The sequence below is a fragment of the Sturnira hondurensis genome, unplaced genomic scaffold (genome assembly GCF_014824575.4).
Source record: "Sturnira hondurensis isolate 20B ecotype Veracruz unplaced genomic scaffold, ASM1482457v3 Scaffold0024822, whole genome shotgun sequence".
In the NCBI taxonomy this organism is placed as follows: domain Eukaryota; kingdom Metazoa; phylum Chordata; class Mammalia; order Chiroptera; family Phyllostomidae; genus Sturnira; species Sturnira hondurensis.
Window position 1 is genome coordinate 7,327,516 of NW_028097453.1, and position 13,562 is coordinate 7,341,077.

The window sequence follows — 13,562 nt, forward strand, 5'->3', positions numbered from 1 at the left end:
ACCTATCAGATGCACAGTTCAAAATACTGGTGATCAGGATGCTTGCAGAACTGGTTGATTTTAGTCACAAATTAGATGAACAAGTGAAGGCTAAACTAACTGAAATGAAGGGAAATGCACAGGGAACCAATAGTGATGGAAAGGAAACTAGGTCACAAATCAACAGTGTGGACCAGAGGGAAGAAAGAAACAACCAAACAGAAAAGAATGAAGAAACAACAATTCAAAAAAATGAGGGGAGCCTTAGGAACCTCCAGGACATCTTTAAACATTCCAACATCCGGATTATAGGGGTACCAGAAGGGGAAGAGGAAGAGCAACAAGTGGAAAATTTATTTGAACAAATAATAAAGGAGAACTTCCCCAGTCTGGCAAAGGAAATAGACTTCTGGGAAGTCCAGGAAGCTCAGAGAGTCCCAAAGAAGGTGGACCCAAATAGGAATACACCAAGGCACATCATAATTACATTAGCCAAGATAAAAATGAAGGAGAGAATCCTAGAAGCAGCAAGAGATAAGGAGACAATAACCTACAAAGGAGTTCCCATGAGACTGTCAGCTGATTTCTCAGAAGAGACCTTGTAGGCAAGAAGAGGCTGGAAAGAAGTATTCCAAGTCATGAAAGACAAGGACCTACATCCAAGATTGCTCTATCCAGCAAAGCTTTCATTTAGAATGGAAGGACAGATAAAGTACTTCTCAGATAAGGTCAAGTTGAAGGAGTTCGTGATCACCAAGCCCTTATTATATGAAATATTAAAGGGACTTGTCTGAGAAAAAGAAGATGAAAAATATGAACAGTGAAAGGACAGCAAACTCACAGTTATTAACAACCACACCTAAAACAAAAGCAAACTAAGTGGACAGCTAGATCAGGAACAGAACCACAGAAATGGAGATGACATGGAGGGTTAGCAACAGGGGAATGGGAGGAGGAGATGGGGGGAAAGGTACAGAGAATAAGGAGCATACACAGTAGGCAGAAAATAGACAGGGGGAGGGCAAGAATAATATGGGAAATGTAAAAGCTAAAGAACTTACAAGTATGACACATGGACATGAACTAAAGTGGGGAATGTGGAAGGGAGAGGGTGTGCAGGGTGGAGGGGAATGAAGGGGGGAAATGGGACAACTGTAATAACATAGTGGACAACCTACTCCATGGCATTATGGCGCTGTCTGTGGGGTAGGGGTCAGAGAGGGAACAATGCTGCTTTCTTGGTGCTCACCTAGCTTTCAGTCACTTCCCCTGCTATCCACAAGCAAATTATGGTCTTCTGGTGCTGATTCCTCAGTGGGTGGGTTTGTGTACATTCTAGGACCCTGTGGGCCTCTCCAACGAATTCTCCTGTGAGGCTGGGAGTTTCTCCCACTGCTGCAACCTCCACAAGTTTTTACAGCCGGGGCTTTTGAAGGTTTCTTTTCCCACTCAGGAACTCTGGGTTGTGAGGTCTGTCTTACTCCCTAGTTGTTTCTCCCAGTTTATCTGCACACGAATGTGAGACTTCCTTGTCCACCAGATACCGCCTCTCCCTCCTGGTCCACCAGCTGCCTTGCTGCACGTCCTCTCCACCCCAGCTTCTTGTTTCTACCCCTCTTACCACTCTGGATGAATGTTTCTTCTTTAACTCCTTGGTTGTCGGACTTCTATACAGTTCAATTTTCTAGAATTTCTGGTTGTTTTTTGCTTTTAAATTGGTTGTTATCCTTCTTTTGGTTGTGCGAGGAAGAGAAGCATTTATACCTATGCCTCCATCTTAGCCAGAAGCTCCTATTTATGGCTTTTATTATGTTGAGATAGTATCCTTCTGTTCCTAGTTTTTTACTATAACAAAGGTGTTAAATCTTGTCAAATGCTTTTTCTGCATCAAGTGAAATAATCACATTTTCCCTTCATTTTTAATGTGTTACATTATGTTAATCAATTTTCACTTAATGAGCCATCCTTACATTCTAATAAACTCCCTCCGGTTATGATGTATAATCTTTTTAATATGTAACTGGCTTGCTAGTATTTTGTTGCTGCAAGAAAGACTAGTAAGTACATTTTTAAAGCGACATTTTGCTGCACTGAATGAACACCGTGTTTACATTAATAAAAGGGAAAGGGAGGAAGGGTTACGGCCACACAACTAATGATGTTGGGTGCTAAGCCGTTACATGTGCACTTTATGGGTGACCTAGCACATTTGACTGTGTATGAAATAATAATGCAGATTATTTTATGAAACCATTAGGGCATCTGGGAATTGCATGGTACTTAAAAATAAAACTAATAAACATGGCAATTATGTACGCTAGGTAAAACAAAAAAATTGTGGAGACTCAAGCAATCATGAATTACTATTTATCTCAACAATAAAACTTAATGTTACAGTAATGATAAAAAAGAAAATAACTGTTATCTTTTTCCATCATCCAACAGTACATGAATTATTAAATGACCGATGAAAAACCAGAAAACAGGAAGTGAATCCCATCTCCCAGAGAGAAGTAATGTAGTAACTTGTTTAAAGACATTTTTATACATACTTTTGTGTGTGGGTGTGTTATTTTACATAAATGGAGTCATATAGTCTTTAACCTGGTTTTCTTCCTCAGAAACACATTGATTGTAAAAAGACTTTTCCACTCACGTAATTTTTACGTAGCTGTGATTCTTTACAAGTGCAAATTCACACACACAGGGTTTCAACCTCACGGAGCTCGCTCACTGCCACGTTGCTCCCCAGGCTCAGATGCCCTCCAGCTGGGCTGCGGTGTATGTCCCAGTAACAGCGCCCAGGAACACTGCTTCCCCGAACCCCAGTGCATGTCTAATTTGTCCATTTTTCTTCCTAATTTTGGTCTACTGGAGAAAAACCTCATTGTTTTGTTAGCATTTAAAAATGCTAATGACGTTGAACATTTCTTTATATAATGACTACCTTTTAACATTTCTTTTGTAAACTTTTGCTTGCAGGTTTGCACATTATTCTGCTTGATTGTTTATTTTTCCCCTCAGGAATTTGCAAAGACTTCATTTGGATATTTATTGTCTTTTGTGTGCTACTAAGAGTATTTCCCAGTTTGCATTTTCTCCTATTTATCTTTTTTTTTGTTGCTGTACTGAACTGTCATGTACTGAACATATACTGTCTTATCTGTTTTCTCCTTTATAAGTTTTGGAATTTATATCAGAAAAAAACTGGCCTTCACCTTTCACATATCCACCCATATTCTCCTCTGTTTTTTCCATTTGGCATTTATTTTAGTGTAAGCATGGGATTGGGTCCAAGATTTTCCCCAAATAATTATTAAGATGGGAAATTCATTGAATTCTCATTTAAGCATTTTTTTGTGATCCAAATATCAGGATACATGTTTTAACTCTTGAATAACAGATTGTTTAAAGGGAATGATGGAACATATAAAAATTGAAATGGAAACTTTACTGAAAATTTTGAAGACTGGTTCCATATTCATGTCCATGTGAACATTTGGACAGTGTTAACCAAGAAGAAACAGAAGGATGATGAGTGTGTGTGTGTGTGTGTGTGTGTGTGTGTGTGTGTGTGTTTGGGGAGGGCTGACCCCCACCCTTTTTGAATCTCTGCATTAACCCTGCACTCCTCTGACAAACTTCCCCTTCCAAGAGTGACGGAGGTGTCTTCAATGTCCTGAAACCCTCTTAAAACACAGTCAGAATTTCTGTGTCAAGCCAACCGTCTGCGGGGAGGGAGTTACAGCATCTTCTCAAATCGTCTATAAACGAATGTTACCGGACTGACGTTCACTGAATGCTCATACCTCATCTGATTTAATTCCCACAACTGGGCTGCATGGCAGGTGTCATTAACTTACTTCACACGCAACGACGCTGAAGTTCATTAAGATTAAGTAACTTTCCTAAAGTTCCATGGCTTCTGTGTTGCAGAGCCATGATCTGAACCAACACCGTCTGACACCAAAGCCACCAGTGGTTTTAATAATCAGAGAAGAAAGAAACAAGTCATTCCAATCAAACCAAATAGCGACACAAAGCACGCCTGCCGTCTTACATTGCAGCTTGTCGAGTGGGGCCCAGTCAGTAGCTGAGGTCAGCAGATACTCAGAGAAAGCCCTCTGTCCTCAGCTGCAGGGAGCATTACCTGGTTGGCATTCAAGGCTCTGACGTCCTGCCTTCTTCAGCCTCCAGAGAGACCCCAGGCAGTTTCTGGAGTTCTTATATCTTCTTCCCTCAGGACATGTACGGCCTTTTTCTGATCATAGAGCAGTCACATTGTTTACAAATAATTACCCATCCATAAAACCTTATCTACAGTTAGATCAGACTGTGTGAAAATTACCCATCCATAAAACCTTATCTACAGTTAGAGCAGACCGTGTGAAACGACTTGACAACAGATGCAGACCTCTCCCTGTTTGCACACAGAAGCTTTTCTCTACCTCCCCTCCCCCTCCCCCTCCCCCTCCCCCACCTCCCCCTCCCCTCCCCCTCCCCCTCCCTCTCCCTTCCCTTCCCTTCCCTTCCCTTCCCAGGCGGTCCAAACTGGCAATATCCTGTTGTTGGTTATAGCCTCTCCACTCACTTTTTCTTTGATGTCTCCTTTTACCCCTTTTCTTTGTTGATTTCTTTTACTTCTCATTTTTTTCTAGAAAGATGCCCCACCTCCACTCTAGAGACCACTGCAGAAAGAATTTGCCATCAGGGCAGGGTGTCGGTTAGGTGTCGAGTGGTGAGTCTGAGGAGGACGTAGAGACTTTCTCTGCACGGCACCAACCCACCCTTCTCCGCTTGCCCCTGGTTCTGCCCTGAATCTTGTCCTAATATGGGGCAGTGGTGTCTAAAGAGCTTATATTGACACAGAATATTTTACAATGAAGTGTTTTCACCTAAGTCATCAAAAGAGACCTTAACAGAATCCCTAGGAACAATGCCGGACACACATCCTCATTCACATCCAAGCAACCTGATATTAAGAGAATTAGGGAGTCTGCCCAGGTTGATACTGCTGGTCCCTGGTGGAGCTGGTCGGTGACCCCAGGCTTTCTGACTGTAAATCTAGCTCACCTTTTGCAGAATCACAGCCTTATTAAAAAATGGCCTATTTGGAAAGGGTAACAAGGTTTCCTTCTCTAGTGAAGAAAGCAAAGGATTCACTATGGTGTGGGTATCAGGGATTATTCAAACCCCAACTGACTAGAACCTCAAAAGACCAGAACTTTAAGGCTGGAAAGGATAGTGGGGCTGATGATCAAGTCCCACTTGGTCTACTAACGAGGACCCTGGGGCCCAGAGGAGCCCATGGCTGGTTCCATACACAGCCAGTCAGGCCTGTGGCTTCAGAGGTCAGGCTTCCCTACTTCCAGCCCAGTGTTCTCAGCCGTTGTCATTGGATTTGTCCGGCCTGTGTGTAAACTCGTGGTAGGACAGGCGAGAGTGATGTCTCCGCAGTTTTAGACGGCCTCTGCCCCTCTGAGGATGCTCTGGAGAGGGATCGCTGGGGCTGGCTTCCAGGGGATCTTGGTTCAGGTCCCAATTCTCTCACCCCCTCACTGTGTACCACTGGGCACAGCCCCGAACCTCTCTGAGCCTCAGTTTCCTAACTACTGTGTGCGTTTGATATTACCAGATTAGTTTTATTTCTTCCTGTACCTGTTAAATGCAAGCCCCTTCCCCTTTGGGCGGCTGAATGAGAATCACCATTACTTCACAGCACAGCCCAGTACAAAGATAGGAACTCCAAGGCTTTTCAGTTCAAAGAAGGACATTAGATAAGAGAAGTAGATGCTTGTAAGACTCGAAGAGTTCTTTCCCTGAGTCCCTGTTACAGCGGGGAGTCATCATGGTGAGAAATTATAACCACCCCACCATTCTTTCAAATTGTTTCTGCCACTGCAGCCTCGGACTAGTATGTGGGCTGTAGATGAAGAACGTGTTTGTGTAAGAATCCTAGGAACTAGCTTCAGACAATACGGGCTCTGACCTTTGGGCAGCCCAGCTCCAGGAGACTGGCTGACCTCCATCCACCCGTGGGGCCGGGAATGCAGGAAGCCGGGATTACTAAACCAGGATGCCGCACACCGGACCAGCACTTGCCGTATCAGAGTGGACTGTGCTTCTCTGCACGTAGAGAACTTTTCACCCCCCTCCCCTGGTCTCTTTGTCTGTTCCCCTCTGCCTCCTTAGAAAAACCTCCACCTCCACTGAGAGGTGGATCGGGCTTTGAGACATGAGTCCCCGACTTTCTAGCTGACTGGCACCTGCACATACACCGCTCTCCTTTACATCAGCACCTGCCTCTCCCATTACATCAGCACCTGCCTATCCCGTATGGGTTTTCACGGTAGCAGGCAGCCGGACCTGTGTCGGGGTTACCTCCCCACTAGTTAGCACCAAGGTGGGCATTGATAGCACTCACCCACAAGGTTGGGACACAAGACCATAGCTAACTGGAGAAATACCTGAATTGAAAAGGCCCACCGAATACTGAGTGGAATTATTAAAAATAATTTGTACATGACATTTAGAAAGAAAGAATCCTAAAATCACAAGTCAACACAATCACCTACAAAACCACAAGGAGCAGAGTAGCTCGGCACTGGAGAAATAAAAAGGGAACTCAGGCCCTGACCGGCGTGGCTCACTTGGTTGGGGATTGTTCCACAAAGCAAAAGGCCACTGGTTCGATTCCCGGTCAGGGCAAACCCCTGGGTTGCAGGTTTGTTCTCCAGTTGGGGCACATAGGAGAGGCACCCGATCAATGTTTCTCTTCCTTTCTTTCTCCCTCCCTTCTCCTCTCTCTAAAAATAAATATATGAAATCTTTTTTAAAAATGGAACTCGGGCAACCTTAAATTATCTTTAAAATGTAAAGGGAAACAACCTTTTCTGGGATTTTTATTGGGAGTTTTTTGATTACTTACTTGATTTTGTTAGTAGTGATTTGTTCAGGTGTTTTGTTTCATCTTGACTTAGTCTTGGGAGATTATATATCTTTGGAAATTTACCTTCTTCCAGATTGTCCAATTTGTTGGCATGTAATTGTTCCTAGTATTTTTTTACACTCCTTTGTTATTTCTGTGGTGTCAGTTGTTAATTCTCCTCTTTCATTTCTGGTTTGATTTATTTGGGTCCTCTATTTTCTTGGGGAATCTGGTTAAAGATTCAGCAATTTTGCTTTTTGTTTCAAAGAAGATGCTCTTGGTTTCATTAATGGTTTGTATTTTTTTTAGGTTGTATAAAGGGAACCAGATTTTTCAACCTAGAATTCTATATTCAGCCAGTCAGTCACTAAGGGGAAGCATGAAATAAAGACACATTAACGCTGTAAAAACTTGGAAAGGTTATTGTCCACAGACACTTATTGAAATTACAGCTCAAACATGTCCTTTAGCAAAAATTAAAGTGACCATTGAAGAAGAGAATGCGGTACAATAAAGAAATGTGTGTTGGCTGTAAAAATAAGTATAATGACGTTTAGAATAAAATTAATGGTGACTTTATTTAATTTTTAAAATACAAACCAGAACTAAAATACCAGACAATAATAGCTGGAGTGGGAGAGAATTTGGAATAAAGTTAAAATGTGCTAAAATGTGATGCTGATGAAATTTAGATTCCATTAGAAACTGTTCATGAGTACACGTATTTCCAGAGTGCCATTTGTATAATGCAAACCTGATGTTGTAGCATCTGATGAAATAACTGAAACTGAGCCCCGTCCAAACCTGAGCTCGGCTGGAAGACCCTCCCAGTCTTAGCCCCCTTCCACGACTCTAGCCTCCTGCACTGACCCTCCATCTGCTCGGATTTGTGCTCCCTCTGCACCACACATTGCCATTTCCTGGGATGCCCCATGCAAGGTCATGTCCCTACGTCCTTTGGTTTCGGTGCTGTTCTTTCTGCAATACACTCCTTTGACTGGTCATGTTTATTCACCTTTTCATTAACTAAGTCATAAATGTTGAATGCAATTGTGGATGAACCCTTTCCACAGGGTTCTATGGAAAGTAATGTCATAGGGAGATTTGATAATACATTTTTAACTGGGCAGGTCGTGGTGGGTACTCACACACAAGGCATATGACTTCTTTAGTAAAAGTTCTATCTTTGCCTTAAGCAAGCCCTGACCTTTGTTTTTGTACATATAGGTCAACATACCTTTGAAATAAGCTACCCACCCTTAAGAGCACTTACTTGTGTTAACTGTCCTGTAATCCAATCCCCACCTTGCTTTCTACCACTTCCATGTAATCTTTCTTTTCTTTTTCTTTTTCTTTTCTTAGATTTTATTTATTTTCAGACAGAGGGGAAGGGAGGGAGAAAGAGAGGGAGAAAAACATCAATGTGCGGTTGCCTCTCATGTGTCTCCCACTGTGGACCTGGCCTGCAACCCAGGTATGTGCCCTAACTGGGAACCGAACTGTCGACCCTTTGGTTCACAGGCCAGTGCTCAATCCACTGAGCCACACCAGCCAGGGCCCATGTAGTCTTTCTTACCTTTCCTCCTTAATCTCAGAAGCATAACAAGAAATGTAAAACTGTCATTCTCCAGGGCATTTGGGATCTTCCTTCCTGGCTCTTTGGCTCAAATAAATTCTTAACAAAAGTCTCTACAGGTTTGGACATCCTTACATCAATACTGTTAAGTGCAAGAGCTGTGGGTGTGGGTGAGGTGGAGAAGAGAAGGAAAGGAAAGAAAAAGTTAAAGAGGACCCATCTGGTCCCCATCCTGCGGGAGCTTCCGTGACTCAGCTTGGTTTGGTTGGCAACTTCCTTTTGGAAGCCTGTCTGTGTTTCACACTCTGACAGCGAAGATGCCTCTCGTGTGCACACTTGTACTTACCTGTATTTTACTATGTGTGATGTGCAATTTTTTGCCCAAAATTTGAGGGAAAAATAAGGATGCTCATTATACGTGGGTACATAGCACGAGTATACATACTGATTACACACCATGCATGTAGTAATGGGTGTGACAGTCCCATGTATAATGCACACAAAACCATAGGTGTGCATTATACATGGCAAAACACGGTAAGTTCTGTTTCCTGTCTGTCTTCCTAACAAATCTCTACACCACTTCCTCATCGCTATAACCTCATGCTCAGGAAGTTTGAACGCTCAGCGAACCCAAAACCTAAGAAAGAGTAGGTGCTTCCGAACCTGTTCCTTCTCTTCTCAGGTGTTTCCTTCCAGAGGACAAGCAAGCTCATGCGTCTCTTTCCTACCCGCAGACGAAGGCTTCACTCACTTTCCTTCTGAGAAGACGTTCGCCTCTGTCTGAATGTTTTCTTTCCTCTCTGGGCCGAATTCATGCTCTAAATGAACTGGTTTCATTGGGAGCATCTGACCATCACCTACGTGGAGACTCCACCTGAATTCGTGAACAGACCCCTGCAAGTGTGAACACTTACCAGGCCAAGCCTCCATAGATGGGGACACGTTTCTGAAAAGAGGAGGGTGGTTAAAAGTGCTTACCCTGGAGTGAATTTTCTGATGGAAAATAAAATAAGACCCATGAGTTGTTTTCACAGATATTCAGTAAGCTTCTGTTAATCAATAAGTAAATAAAATACAATAAAGCCCCGCAGGCCCCAGGCGGAGCCACCTGTCCCCGGGACAGCAAACCGAGACTCCGCGGCAGTTCCACCGCCTCGCTTTCAGGACTGGAGTTTGAAGCTGGAATTTCCTGATGGACATGACTGAGGTCACCTGCCTTGGTAAGACCCCCGTCATTCCCTTCCTCCAGAGACAGGTGGCCTTCCCTGGGCCAACCCTTTCTTTTCTTCTGCTAGTAAACTTCTTGTCCTGTCCAGCTTTCTATAAACCTTCCATGTTGCACGACTCCTCACGTCACTGATGGGGGTTCCTGCCCCCTTTCAGGGCAGAAATCCAGAGCAGGTGAAACAAGTTCAAAAGAGAAGAGGTTTACTCACAACGGGCGGAGGGGACGCACTGACAGAAGTGGCGCCCAGAACTGTCGTGTGGGCAGTGAGGTGTCCTCTAACGCAGGCAGGGGGGTCCCTCAGTTCTCCAGGTTCCCACCCGGGCCGGCACTCACTGGTGCTCTGGTGGCAGGGGCTGCCCTACAGGACGGACCAAAAAGATGGGAGCTGATTGTTTGTAGAAACTCGTAAATGTGAAACAGAAGAGAAATTGTCTCCATTGGCAAGGAAGCTTAGAGACAGAGGGAAACTGGAGGAGTGAGTCCTGAGCACCTGACAGAATTGAAGGGAGTTTGGGGCGGAAAGGTATGGAACTTGAATTTCAGTTACATTTAATGAGATGTCCAAGACGACACCTTGGGAAAAAATCACACTTTGGGAAAAAATCTCTGTTGTACCTGCAGGACGCTTTCTGACTCCAGTTCCCCTGACGGAAGCTCAGAGGACTGTGATCTTGGCCTTCTTCTTCCAATGACCAGTGAACTTCATTTTGAGTTAAACACTGGTGCTTCTCATAGCTTCTTCATCTGAGATCAAGGATAAGTTGTCTCCAGCTTCAGTGTGGTAGAAAGTCACTTAATACTCATTTGACTAATGAACGGTTCTTATTCTACTGGTGGTGCTATTGGAAGTTTTTTAAAGGGTCATTTATTTTTTTTGTTTTTTTAATATATTTTATTGATTATACTATTACAGTTGTTCTATTCCCCCCCTTCATTCCCCTCCACCCGCACATTCCCTCCCCCACCATTCTCCCCCCCTTAGTTTATAACCACGTGTCTCAACTTCTTTAGATTCTATATTTCCCCCACTATTCTTGCCCTCCCCCTTATCTGTTTTCTACCTACCATCTATGCTATTTTCTGTACCTTCTCCCTCCTTCTCCTCCTCCCATTCCCCTGTTGCTAACCCTCCATGTGGTCTTTATTTCTATGGTTTTTATTTCTATGGTTCCTCTAGGTTTGCTTTGTTTTAGGTGTGGTTGTTAATAACTGTGAGATTGCTGTCCTTTCACTGTTAATATTTTTCATCTTCTTTTTCTTATATAAGTCCCTTTAGCATTTCATATAATAAGGGCTTGGTGATGATGAACTCCTTGAACTTGACTTTACCTGAGAAGCACTTTATCTGTCCTTCCATTCTAAATGAAAGTTTTGCTGGATAAAGCAATCTTGGCTGTAGGTCTTTGGATTTCATGACTTGGAATACTTCTTTCCAGCCCCTCCTTGCCTATAAGGTCTCTTTTGAGAAATCCGCTGACAGTCTGATGGGTACTCCTTTGTAGATGACTGTCCCCTTATCTCTTGCTGCTTCTAGGATTCTCTCCTTCATTTTAATCTTGGCTAATGTAATTATGATGTGCCTTGGTGTGTTCCTTCTTGGGTCCAACTTCTTTGGGACTCTCTGAGCTTCCTGGATTTCCTGGAAGTCTATTTCCTTTGCCAGACTGGGGAAGTTCTCCTTTATTATTTGTTCAAATAAGTTTTCCACTCGTGGCTGTTCCTTTCCCCCTTCTGGTACCCCTATAATCCGGATGTTGGAACATTTAAAGATGTCCTGGAGTTTCCTAAACCTCTCCTCATTTTTTTGAATTCTCATTTCTTCATTCCTTTCTGGTTGGATGTTTCGTTCTTCCTTCTGGTCCATTCCATTGATTTGAGTCCCAGTTCCCTTTCCATCGCTATTGGTTTCCTGGACATTTCCCTTCATTTCAATTAGTTTAGCCTTCATATGTTCCTCTAATTTGTGACTATAATCAACTAGTTCTGTGAACATCCTGATAAACAGTGTCTTGAATTGTGCTTCTGAGAGGCTGGCAATTTCTCGGTCGCTGAGAGTTATCGGCTCTGGGACTTTGAGTTCTTTTTGCGCCATCTTTTGGGCTGTTTGTGCCTGTTATGTAGCAGGATTGGAGCCCTAGGTGTTCACTAGAGCAGGGCAACTAAGTCTCTGGGTTGTGACGTTGTATGTGGGGGCGAGGTCAAAGAGGGACAATGGCGTCCCATCTGCCGCCTGCTGCCTCCCGCCACCGCAGCTACAGGTGCCGCAGCTGCCACCGTCACCGGGCCCACGTGTTTCGTCCCGCTGCACTTAACTGTGCCACCGCCGTCAGTCCTCGCCCCCTGGGCCTGCGTGGTCCGTCTCACTATGCGCGAATGTGCGACCTTGGTCAATCCGCTCCACACCCTGACTAGGTCCGGGCCACTTCCGTGCCTAGGTCGGGGGATCTGTCCTGCCCGACCCTGCTCCACTGCTGGCTCCACCCCTCTTACCGTCCGGTTGCACGGTTAGATGTACTCGGACTTCCGTATAATTCAATTTTCTGTCCTTTGGCTGTGTCTTTGTTCTCCAAACCTTTGTTGTATTCAAACTTGGTTGTGGGAGGAGGCACAGTGTTTCCACCTATGCCTCCATCTTGGCGGAAGTCCTATTTTTTTTTATATTTAAACACTTTAATACTATTGGATTGGCATGCCCAGAAGAACTGCAGCCAGGCAGGGGCAGTGGGGTGCACAGCACCTAGTGCAACGGCCGGTGGGAGAAAGGCGTGTTAGGAAACCGAGGAATGAAGTTGGGCTGAGGAATCTGGAAAAGTCTGAAGTGGCTATATAATAAAATGGAGAGCCTTGAATTTTTAAAAAATTCTAAATCCTGAGAAAACAGCCTAAACTACTCGTTTAAAAAACAACTGTGGAAGAATTCCTCCTCACCGCCCCAGGATACAAATTTTTACAGTCTTGGACTTTGTGCTTTCATATTTGACAAAGACCTCGATCACGACCACTGCTTCAAGCAAAGCCTGGGCCATCCCATAGTCCTGGAACGAGTCCTATCAGCAGGAGAGAGGAAATGAGTCACCGAGGATGTGTTCATTAACTTTTACAACCGCGGTGGGGAACTCTCGTCTGGAAGACGTAGAGTTTCTGCCCACACACTCAGCCCCAATGCGAGGACAGGTGGCAGAGAGTAATCACCCCCTCTCCGTGTCTCCTGGACAACCTAGTTATCTAGTGGAAAGGTCTCCCAGCTAGAGAGCATCAGCTTGATTTGCTCAAGACGTACAACTGAAGTTATGCCACAGAGATGTCAATCCAAGAGTCTGTACCCAACGAGCTCCCTCGCCACTTCCCTCGCTCCCTCCCTTCCTTGCTTCCTTTCCTCGCTCTTTCAGTCGCTTTATTTCCACTGCACCATCCATTTCTTTCCCATAGGGGGCTAGTGAGGGGACTTACCATATCACATCTTCAAAATGACTAGATGAAAATGTAATTCCCCTCGTTGCCAAATTCCTTGTCCCATATTTCTTGTTTTGCATTTTTAAAAGATTTTATGATGATATTACTTTATTAGGTTTAATTCACAGTGAATAAAATGCACACATCTTAAATATAAGCTTGAAGGATTTTGACAAATCTATACACCTGTGTAACAATAACCCAGCTCAAAATATGGAACCTTTCCATCACCCCAGAAACTTTCCTCCCTCCCCTCCATTGAACCCCCGACCAAGGCGACAACTATTACAACTTCTAATGCCATCGATGAACTTTGCCTTTTATTTGAATGAAATCTTATGCACTCTGTTATGTCTGGATTTTTTTCATATGATATAAGGTCTTTAAAAATATTT